Raw genomic sequence first — 11,914 nt, forward strand, 5'->3', positions numbered from 1 at the left:
AGTATTTTTGACCTATCGTACGTAGCTTTCTGGAAATGAAAATTGTATATCTCTTACAAAGGACAGGTATGTATAAGGATGTCAGATTACGTGTACGTTAAGCACATAACTGTTACGAAGTTATTTGTCTGTTATCAGAAGAATGTGAATTTTATTTTATCATGTGGAGCAGATATGAATGATCAAGCAGAATTATGTGTGAATAAATATATCCATGCATATGAATTGGGTAGTAGGAATTTGATTGAGTCAGATCAATGTTCTAAACGGAATAACCACAGGAGAGCAAATAAAAGAATTAAATAAGAAAATTTGTACGACCTTGTGTCGGCCTCCCACCCTGAAGAGTGGAAATGTTCGTGGTATAACTCTTCCTTTATTATGAATATTAATTTAAACAATAACATATAATTAGGTACTATTTTAAATACTGTGAGGGGTTGGTAAAATTTACCTTTACAATCTGTTGTAGGACAAAAAAACATTTACGTTGGCAATTCCTTGGAACATGTCCTTAAATTAGTGGTCAAAATAAAAAAATAATATATAAAATGCCAAAATTTGATACCTATAAAACTACGGCATCATTTTAGTATACGAGTATGTCTTATGTCTCCGACACAAAAACAAAAAAAAACTTGTTTAGAAGGAAACGCGATACACATGGGAATTCACACTCGACCCTCAACATTTTGAGACACACGAAGTGAGCACGTTAGCATTCCTAGGGTGATTTCTAAGTAGAATGAGAAAGATGAAGAGGCACGGGGGTGCAGGGCAGTGAAGAAGAGAAGACGGGGTTGAGGGAAAAGATTTGTTACCCACTTCATCTCAAATTTTTCTCCCCCATCGGCATCGTTATTTTCTTTAAGCAATCACGAAAAAAATAATTCAATATTTCTCCATGGTATTTTGTAGACCAGCCTATTTAATTTGTTACCTTTTCCCGGTCAGGTGTACTGAAACAAAACGTTTAACACGAACAATTCTTTTTCTTAAGAATTAATTAAAGTATTTTAACAGAGATTATCAAAGTCTGAGGGAGAATACACATTCAAAATCTGGCATACGATATATAAAAATATATATATATATATATATATATATATATATATATATATATATATATATACATATATATATATATATGTGTGTGTGTCTTGAAGAAATAGTAATAAAATAGCCCGCTACGACTATATCCTACATCTTTCACAGCTAAAGTGATGACTAAAAAATCAATACCTGCAGGTTAACAATATGATGTGAGAGTTTTTGCAGGTGAATTTATTTATTCATTTAAGATTTTACCCACTGAAAATTCCATGCATTGAAGACGCCATTTGAAATCAAAGGGATTCTATTAACATTTTCCCCTATTCTCTTAAAATTGTTTCACTCAAAAAACAAACTGATTTTTGACACTGTGAATGATAATAATGAGGTACCATACGTCTTATCTTTAATTGGAAACGCTTCGAAAATTCCTCATAGCACGAATTGGCGTTTCTCAAGAGTACTTTTAATTTTATATCAGTCTTTATTCACTGAGAGTGACACAAATTACGGTCGGTTTAGTGCTCTCGTGACGTGAGTGTTTCCAAAATATAACTGTATTAGATCAGAGTTGATATTATAATCTTTTCGGTTCACACACAATGACTATGAATTAATTTTTACATATGATTATCTTTTATTTAGAAGAATTTATTCTATTTTCACAAGCTGAAAGGCTTTACGATATCAATCAGAAAAATCGATCGACCATTATCTTTAAGATGAAAACTTATCAACACCATTGCGATGAGAATGATAACAAAAATTGAATGTCATTGAAGTTTTTCATTTACGCTTTGAATGATATACATTAAAAATATACGGCTGTCGCTTTGATAATTTCATCGAAGGAAAAATATGTTTTCGTCATGTTTACCAGGTGTATTCCATGAACGTTCGAAAAATTTCTCATGATTACTTAAAGCCACGATACGAGTTAGGCTTAAGTTAAATCCATCCTAAAGGTCGCCTAGTTTATGAATTGTCGTAGCTTTCCCGTACCTTTCTCTTAAAATAAAGACAATACATAAATTAAAAATTGATAAACAATAATGAGCGCTGAAAGAGCAGTAATATGCCTTAATATCTTGTAATTTTAATTAAAATTTTAATGATCGTCCTCATACTTTCTGGCATATATATATATATATATATATATATATATATATATATATATATATATATATATACACATAATTTTATGTTTAAGTATTTACACAATATATTCCGAGAGACCTGCACCTATTTTAATCAAAACGATATAAATTATGTTAATTCATACATAAGCATAGTAGTCACAGAAAAAATATATATATTCCGAGTAGTTCAATATTACCCAGTAAGATATGAAAGTTTTGGGGATGATCAATGCTGCCCCATTGCATCCCAAACAAAATGCATTCCGTGTTTACTTTCCACATTAAGATACACATAACAGAGTATTCCTTACCCCATGAAGAGGTTATGAATGAAATATGAATGATTACGATGGAGAAACCCCATGGAGAGATTATTTTATTCAATATCGACTCAATGCAAAACATTTGTTTTGGAAATGAAAACCGTAGACTATCCTTTCGATATGTCATCATGACCGTACTGCTATTGCAAGTTTTCGGACTTCAATTATTTTAATTAGGTAATTATTGTGTAAATATACTGAGCTCTCTGTAGATGGTTACTCGTATTTTCTTCGTTTCACTAATTCCCAGGCTTGGGCCTTCATGATTTTTTAGCAAGTTCTTTTTCATAAGTCAATATACATAACGTATTGGCCGTGTTCCGAATAACAGTGAAATAAATAACAATTATATCTTTCAGGGTTTAGGAGCCAGGTACTACCGCTACATCAAAAAGCTTTAGGAACCTGAATACCAAGTTTTTATAAATTTGATTATATTATTTTTGATTGAGGCATTATGCAATCCAGGATTTCATCTTTAGAGCACTAAATTTTGTGTGAGCATTTTGTGTGAGCCCTTTGTGGTTCACGGCCTTCGATGAAATCTTTTTTTTTAAACATTGAACCCTACGTTTAATAATTATGCTTCTAATTATAAATAATGAGCAATGATCATCTACAGCGTTTACATGTCGATGAATTGAGATGACCATGCATTCAAGAACCGTTAGTTTGCCAATTTCTCACGCAAGTTTATGCTCACTGGCTCAACTGCCTCAACAATCGAAGGATTTCATTTTACGATTTTCAACTTCCATCGATTTAAACTCTCCTACCGTTTGCCGGTATTGGTGTTACCACTCCGGAGACATGACCGAATTCACGAGTCTTTTGAAACAGTGGAGATCAATTGAGGGGAAAAAGTATGCACCGCGTGACTCAGAAATGATGATGAGTTTCACCTTAAAAAGAACGGTCACCTGTCCTAACCCCCCTTTTGTTTCCCCGCGAGCCGAACCCGGGAAGAAGAGTCGAGTAGTGTGTGCGTGCGATCGCCAGAGAGCCGCTTTCTTTGCGCACGGCGTGAGGCAGGTTCCTTCCATCCGTGCCGCGGAGACTGGTCACGTTTGGGAATCGTTCTGGAGCGTCACGGGAGGGAATTGTGGGCTTGGAGCGAAGCGAGAGAGATGGGGGAGGGAGTGGGGATTCGGAGTGGGGAAGGGAGGAGGAGGACCCGAAAGCAACCACCACACCCACCCTCCCACTCGTTCGCACGCACTAAAACACGCGCGTGCCTTTATCTGGACGGGGAATCTCCTTCGCCAGCAAACCCCCTTGCCACCCTCTTCACCCCCTAACACCCTCTCCTCCGATTTCTTCCCGCTCTCACCTCCCTCTTCAGCTTTCCCGGCGAGACGTGAGTTGAGCGTAGCAGACGGAAACGGCGAGAGAGATCCGGGGGAGGAATGCGGCGGCGGGATAATTTTTTTCGAGCGCCTGGATTACGTGGACGAAATTGAAATGACCGAACCCGTCCCCCGCCCCGGGATGGTCTAAAATAGCGGGAGAGGGAAGGGAGAGAGGGCAATATTTTGACAGCAAATGGGGCCCCGGGTGGGACTTGACGTTACCTCGGGGCAATTGTTTCGTCCGAACTGCTTCCTGGGTCGGATAGCAGACTCTATATACAGGCAGGCAGGCATTTTTTAGTCGTTTAGAGAGAGCCTTCGGAAAACAACGGAACTTAAAACACAGGACTTTTTGCGCCTAGTAAGTACCGTCTAAACAGTTACCGGGGAGTAATTGCCAGCGTACCATGATGTAATTCGGTGGAGTAACCTTTGCCACTGGTTTAATCCATATGTTTGTGGCGTTTGCTGGCGTCTCTAAAAGCAAAAAGACTTATTTGTTCGCTGAAATTCAGGAGCAGTAGCTTATTAAGCACACGAAATCAGGCAATCGTCAAATTTTCCTACCTTCGGCATGGCTTCTCATGGCTCTATTATCGGGCTGAAGTTTAGAAAAGTCTGGCAATTTTTCAAGACACAAGGCAAATTTAATTAAGGTGGTGCGTCCAGTCACACATTTTCTTTCCAACAAAAGATGGCAAATGAATAAATGCGACTACATCTAAATCTTGCCAAATATCATAATTTCAAAATTAATCATCAGAAAAATGTATAAAATTCGACCATGATATTCTTTTCACTGATGCTGATACTAATATAACTTACTATGAGCGTTTTGGCTCGCCTAGTCAGGTTCGTCCGGAAAATAAGTGTACTGATTTTTTTTGTCTTTTTTGACAAAAGGGGAGTCGTCCACTACGAATTTGTACCTGAACGACAAACTGTAAATGCTGCATTTTACGTCCAAGTGCTCGACAGGCTACGAAAACGAGTCGCCCGCGTCTGGCCAGCGATCAAAAACATCTGGCGGCTGCATCACGACAATGCGCCGTCTCACACCGCGCTTGTCGTGTCGGACTTCTTGGCCAAGCACGGCGTGGCAACGCTGCCACACCCGCCCTACAGCCCGGACTTGGCACCACCGGACTTCTTTCTGTTCCCGAAGATAAAGAGGAGTTTGAAAGGAACGCGATACGGGACTTTGGACGCCGTCAAAGAGGCCGTGACGACGTGTCTTCGAGAGGTTCCCGATGATGCCTTCGCGGGAGCGTTCCAGGAATGGGAACGCCGCTGGAACAAGTGTATCGACTCACAAGGGTTCTATTTTGAGGAATATTAGCTTAAGATATGTAAAAGTGTAATAAATTTTTTTTCCTGAGCTCAGTAGACTTATTTTCCGGACGAACCCTGTAAAAGACATGCAGCTACTTTTTTGCGCACCTAAAAATGGCTAAGTGAGCCAAAACGCACGTAAAAGAGTGTATTTAAAATATTAATTGAGTAAGTGCTCATTTAATATATTCTCCTTTACAGAGTTATTCCACTGCATCATGCCTAGAGGCATGAACTGCAAAATGCACTTGGCTTTCAGGACGCTTACGCCTACGTTGTGTGGACTATTAACAGGTAGCTTTCAATCACAGAACTGTTAGTTTAATGAGCTGCTGCTGGACACATGATAGAGCCTCTGGTGCGCAGAATCGTCGGTAAAACGAGAGGTGAATATTCGGGTTTTGAAGTCGCCGGGAGTTAAAACGAAGCGGAGGAGGAGGGAATTGGATCCAATAAAGCGAGAAGTTGTGATTGTTTCGAGACAAGAAGGGGTCTGCGGAATTTATTTTTGCAAGGCGGTAATGAATTTGAATTTGCCAAAGTTGAGTATTTAGTAAATCAATGGTTATAAATAAATGCAGATATAATTCAGGGAACAGAAAATTAAAATACCATAAATTTTTCTCCAAACTTGTTCTTCGCGTAAGGGAGTAACAAAAATGGGGTTGAAAAAAAAGTTAGTCACAATCGGGTGAAGCGCTGGGCTAATAACCTGAGGGATCCGGTTCTATTCCGTTTGACGCCTCTTGGCACCCTCAGGTACACCCAAGCTGTGTGATTTGTCGTCTAGCAGATCTCTCTGGGGAAAATAGAGGCAGCGAAAGGAAAGGAGTGTTTTAGCTTCACACTCCATTGGGCTTAGAACTACGTGAGTTCTACAGGGTAGGGCAGTAGGGCAGGGTGGCAGGATAAGGTGGAGGGGCCTCTTAGTAATAGACCGACACCAACCTCAGTCGCCTGCGGACTGTCGTTGAGTGAGGACACCGTTTTTAGTGAAGCAAGTTTTTTGTCCGCGTCGAAAAACAAAATGAATCTGAATTTCGAGCAACGTTATTCCGTGAAGTTTTGTGCGAAACTCGGGAAGACGGCAACTGAGACCCTCGATATGATCAAGCAGGCTTATGGGGACACTGCCTTAAGCCGTTCCACAGTATTTGAGTGGCACACCTTGTTTAAAGAGGGTAGGGAGCTCGTTGAAGACGACCATCGCTCCGGACGGCCGTCGACGGCAAGAACCGACACGAATGTGGACAGAGTGAGGACACTGCTGAACACAGACCGACGCTTAACCAGTGAAGAAATTGCAGACCAGTTGGGTCTATCTGCATCCAACGTCCAACGCATTATTTCACAGGATTTGGCCATGCGCAAGGTGTGCGACAAGATGGTGCCGAAAATTCTGAGTGTCGACCGACAGCTCCTGGCCAAATACGGCGTTGCCACGTTGCCGCACCCGCCCTATTCTCCCGATCTGGCACCACCGGACTTCTTCTTCTTCCCCCTGATGAAAAGATAGCTCAAGGGACGACGTTTTGACTCGATAAAGGCCGTTCAAGAGGCTTCGACGAGGGTCATCAACGGCATCCCCAAAGAAGATTTCCAGCGGGCGTACGGGGAATGGGAGCAACGTTATACTGAGTGTGTAGCAGCTCAAGGAGCATACTTTGAAGATTATTAAGTCGATGTAAGTATATCGTCAATAAAATTCTTGTAAAAAAATCAGTTCTACCACTTTTGGGTGCGACCCTGTATGCTATTCACATGGATGGGCACATTGCTTCGGATATTGTCACGATTAACAATGATGAGTTCCTGCCTATCATTTGCCTTGAAATGTTTAACTTACCTACTTCTCAAGCTCTCTCTATTGCGTTTTGGGTCTGCTTTTTCTTCCCTGTACGTCGAAGGCTTAACTTCAATGAAATTCGGCCCCAAGAAATCTCCGTAAAGACCAAATGGCCTTCTCACGGCCCAAATGGCGCATATGGACACGATTATTAACGATGGTGTTCCACGAAGCGTACTCTGAAAAGTAGGTAGTGACTGGTAGTTTAATCTCTCGTAATCTTAATTTAACAAAATCACCGTTTTTGACGTAAAACTGCGGTTTAAATATCAGGCACTTTAAATTCTGAGTCATCTACGAGGGTCATCCGGAAAGTAGTACCCGTTCGTGCCGCATGAAGTGCTGACGACGCGAGTAGCCGCTGGACGAGGTCAGATAGCTTCAGTGGCTTGTCTGCCTTCTCTGAGCCAAGTTGCGTGACGCTAGCATTGCCTGTGTTGTTTCTGTGATTGTTTACAATGTTTAAAAAAATTGAGAACGCCGCCAGTTGTGAAGTGAGGGCAGTGATTAAATTCCTCAATGCAAGAAACGTTCGCCCATGTGATATTCATCGCCAATTAAAGGAGGTGTATGGAGACAATGTAATGGACGAGTCGTCTGTTCGGCGGTGGTGTCGCAACTTCAACATGGGGAGGGGGAACACACACGACGATGAGCGTTCGGAGAGACCGTCTGTCATTACAGACCAACTGGTGAGCTCAGTTGACGAATTCGTGAGGAACGATCGGCGCGTCACAATTGATGACATCTGTGAGCATTTTCCCAATGTTTCTCGAACAATTGTTCATGAAATTGTTAAACACCATCTGCATTATGCAAAAATTTGTGCAAGATGGGTCCCTCGCGTATCTCAATGAGCTGGCGGCGAAGGACTATGCAGCAGGACTACAGAAACTTGTCACACGTTATGACAAATGCCTTAATTTGCTTGGAGATTATGTTGAGAAGTAGTTTAAAGTATCCTCTTTCAAATAAAATTTTTTATGTTTGTTAATATTTACTTTTGTGTCTTTATTTCACGAACGGGTACTACTTTCCGGATGACCCTCGTATTTTGTTGCTACTTGCAAAAGTCGAAACAAGAACAATGAGTTCATTTGGGCGCATTGAATTTAAAACGGAACAATAAAAAAATCCAATTCCTGAAATAAGTCATGGTCATAAGAGTTCATCGAGGTGGAAAGTTAATTCAGTAGAATCACGAAACAAAAAAGGTATTACAGCGAAAAACCCATAGATTAGGGATTTTTTTTATAATGGTCAAGGTTATTAAATTCATAACGGATGGTTCACAGACACATTTGGCTCAGGGAGATGATAAAAGCAGGATACACGAGTCTGCTAGTTAATTATATAGACAAACTGTCCACAGGAAATACGGCGTGAAAAGCGATTCAAAACGCTTATCCCGAGTCAAAAAAGTGAGAGAACCTATCATTCTATCATCTCTTTTATGTGAATGACTCCTTTTGGGATACCAAAGCGATTTAACAGGTGCGTCATGTGAATTAAAGTACATTTTTTTCTTCAGATAATTCCACGGTTTTAGTTAAAAATCTTAATAATCGAGAGTAAAGACGAAAGTTATCGTTATGTGCATATTTAACTACCACGGAAGCTTTTAGGTACGATTACACGAAATAAATGTGCCGCGTTAAACTGTGACTTTTAGGAATCTTCGCCAGGATGATTATAATTACTTAAAACGCCAATTCTCTAAGTGAAATGGCAATCAACCGCAATTACGTAAGAGCAATAAAATAACCAAAAATTATTCAAATCATAATTCATTTCTTTATTCCCATATGGCTACCGTCATCCGCCAACTAGAAATGAAAAAACCGGCTTTAATGCAGTTAGATTTTGAAATTTATATAATAAGTTCAAAAATTTCTGATACGCTTAGACCGTAGCATTTGACTTCCAAATGCCGGAAATTGATGACTCTCATCGGAGAGCAGTTAATATTTTAACGTATATAAGGCGTGTAGTAAATAAATATGATGAGATTAATTAAAAAGATTGGCTGAAATCAGGAACATATTTATCTATTTAAATAACAGATATTGATGTGATATTAGCATAACTACCGGCCTAATATATTTTTCTTAAGAGGCATCAGGAAAATTGAAAAAATTGTTAGAACCAAGAGTCAGCTTTATTTTTTATTTCATTACCGACTACCTTCAAGGCTTTCCCATTCCCACATTCTTTTGAATTCGTTTCCTAAATTTATTTACTCGTAATTTTGACTTTTTCATTCTTGTTCCTTTGAAATTTCGATTTAACCTATTTATTTCGACAGCAGCTTATTCATTTTCCTGAAAACAAATCCTTTTGTAACTGACACCGAAATGAGAATAGATAATGATATCTAATTTGTAGGTAGTGTAAATTTTGCCATAATGAGAGAAGGAAATGAAATTAAAACGTAGGACGCATAATTATATTTGGCAGAACTACTTGTAAATATTTATAACGCGTAAATATTTACATAAAATATTTTTTTAAATATTTACACGCACGGTCCTGGTAATCATATCTGTATATTTAAAAATGATTTTTTTCAGATCCTCACATGTAATTATAATTTGAAATATCAAATTTGCAAATGAGAGGCATAAATTTACCATCAATCAAATTACGAATAAATGATCAAATGATAAATTCAAAAGAAATAATACATTATGAGAGATTGTTCTTACAAAATCATCGCTAACGCAAAAAAATGCTCAACGTGATAAGTTTTTTCGATATTCATTGCACGTTATTCCTCCTCACATAATGCGCGTCATATTTACTGGGAAACTCCCTCGGGGAAATAAAATTCAATTGCTGGCTAGGGATTTCTTTTTAATAATCTTCTAGTTTAGGAATAAATTAGTGCGCACTCAATGAAAAACTTTAAATCGAATACTACGTAGTTTTTTTTAAGGCTTTCAAAGAAACACTTCCACGACTGGAAAGCGTGTTCCTTTTGAACAGTAGAAAAGGAAGGGAAGAAATTAAGAGACCACACCGGTTGATCATAAATATTTTTTTAGGAGCTTTATTCGCTCTGTTTCCCCAAACAGGAAATAAGATTGGAGTAAGAGATGTGGCAAGCAATTTACGCTATAGCCTTTGCGGTGGACTGATCGTCCTACTGCCACTGCATAATCCATTTGCTCTGTCAGGGGTGTGTTTTTGCGAAGGAGACTGCCCATGCGCACGATATCTCCTCGCCGGCTGGGTATCAATTGCCTCCATGTTTTCGATCCCTTTGATCCTGTATTTCCACTCGACTCTTTGATCGCCTGGAAGCGTATCGTAATTTTTTTATGCCCAGAGTCCTGTCACGATAGCCTACGACATCTCCAAACAGATGGCCAGACTGGTTTAAGCCGTGATCAATAACAGAATAAAACTTGCACGCAGTGGAAGTGGAGACTGAATGAGTTCATGCCGATTATGATGCAATATATTATCGGCACTTCAAAATTAGAAATGATATTCGAAGAGAATATTTTCCCCTGATTTCCAATCCTTCAACCGGAAAATTAAATTCTGAATGGAAATTTCAATTATCGTAAATAATCATGATCATATGCAAGTAATTTCTCAACCTTCATCGATGATAGAGCGAAAATATTAATTGTACTCGTATACTTGATGACCAAGATATTAGTGAGTAATAAATCAATATAATCAATAATATATAAAAGTACACCGTCTCAATAAAAATACATCCTCTCATCAGACATTCGAATCTTGCGAAGGCTTCAAGTCAGCCAAGATACGTGTACATATATAATGATATTCATCATCAGCACCATGGTTCGTTCATTATAAGACTGGTTTGCCGCATCGATCCTCAATCTTAATCTTTTCCTTCATCTGCTTTATTGATATGTGCTTGCAATTAATCTATTGGAATGAATTTTGTTTTCAAATTATTCTTTTACACTTCATTTCCAATATTTCCTTTACAATCTTAAATAAGCTTTTAAAAATCTGAATGTTTAAACATTTATATATTTATTACTTTTCCAGTTTTAGGCAGAATTCTTCCCTTAATATTCGAATAACTTCCCCATTACTCATATATAACCCTAATTTACGATATATGCTACACTTACAACGAGTAAAAAACATTTCAACCAACCTCGGGACAAATTCCATCACAGAGACTATGTAATATTCAATTACATCGCTTGTGAGACTTGAACTCGCCGCTTCCCGATCAACCCAAGAGTATCCTATCGACCGAGTTAGGAATGGCGACATTACTCGTTCTTTCTCCTCAACCGTATTCCAACAACTGCTCCCGATATCAGCAATCTATTAAAACTAATTGTCCCGACCCATTGCATTGTCTTTAGGTATCCAGCAAAGGCAAAGACTCCCCGATCACCCCAAGTCCTGCAACAGGGAGAGAGACTAAATAGATCTAAAAAGATCAAAGGCACCCTGCGAGATGGCTGACTCCAGAACGGAAAACGGAATAATAGGGGGTAGGGGGTGGAAGGAGATAGGTGGTGGAGGAAGTGCGGAGGGAGATCTCTCCCGATTCGGGACCGGGCGGGTGAGGAGACGAGGAAGGAAAAAGGGAACAAAAAGAATTACGAGGCATTTTGGGTGGAAAACAGAATGTAGGAAATTCTTCCGCCGCCGCTCACCGCCGAGATCGTCCCGGCTGGGTGTGCATAACGGCGGCGTTTAGGGCTGGAAAGGATTCTTGTAACAGAAACTGGCTATGTATTACAAGCGGAGAGGCACCTGCCCTTCGGGACGAGGGCGTCAATCCTCGGTTGTGTGTGTGTGTGTGCGTGCGTTGGGAGGGCGGGGGGCAGGTGCGTCGTGGCCCCGGGAGAGGCGGGAGGGTAGAGGCGG

This window comes from Hetaerina americana, unplaced genomic scaffold (assembly GCF_022747635.1).
Source record: "Hetaerina americana unplaced genomic scaffold, ioHetAmer1.1.p SCAF_5, whole genome shotgun sequence".
Classification (NCBI taxonomy): Eukaryota; Metazoa; Arthropoda; class Insecta; order Odonata; family Calopterygidae; genus Hetaerina; species Hetaerina americana.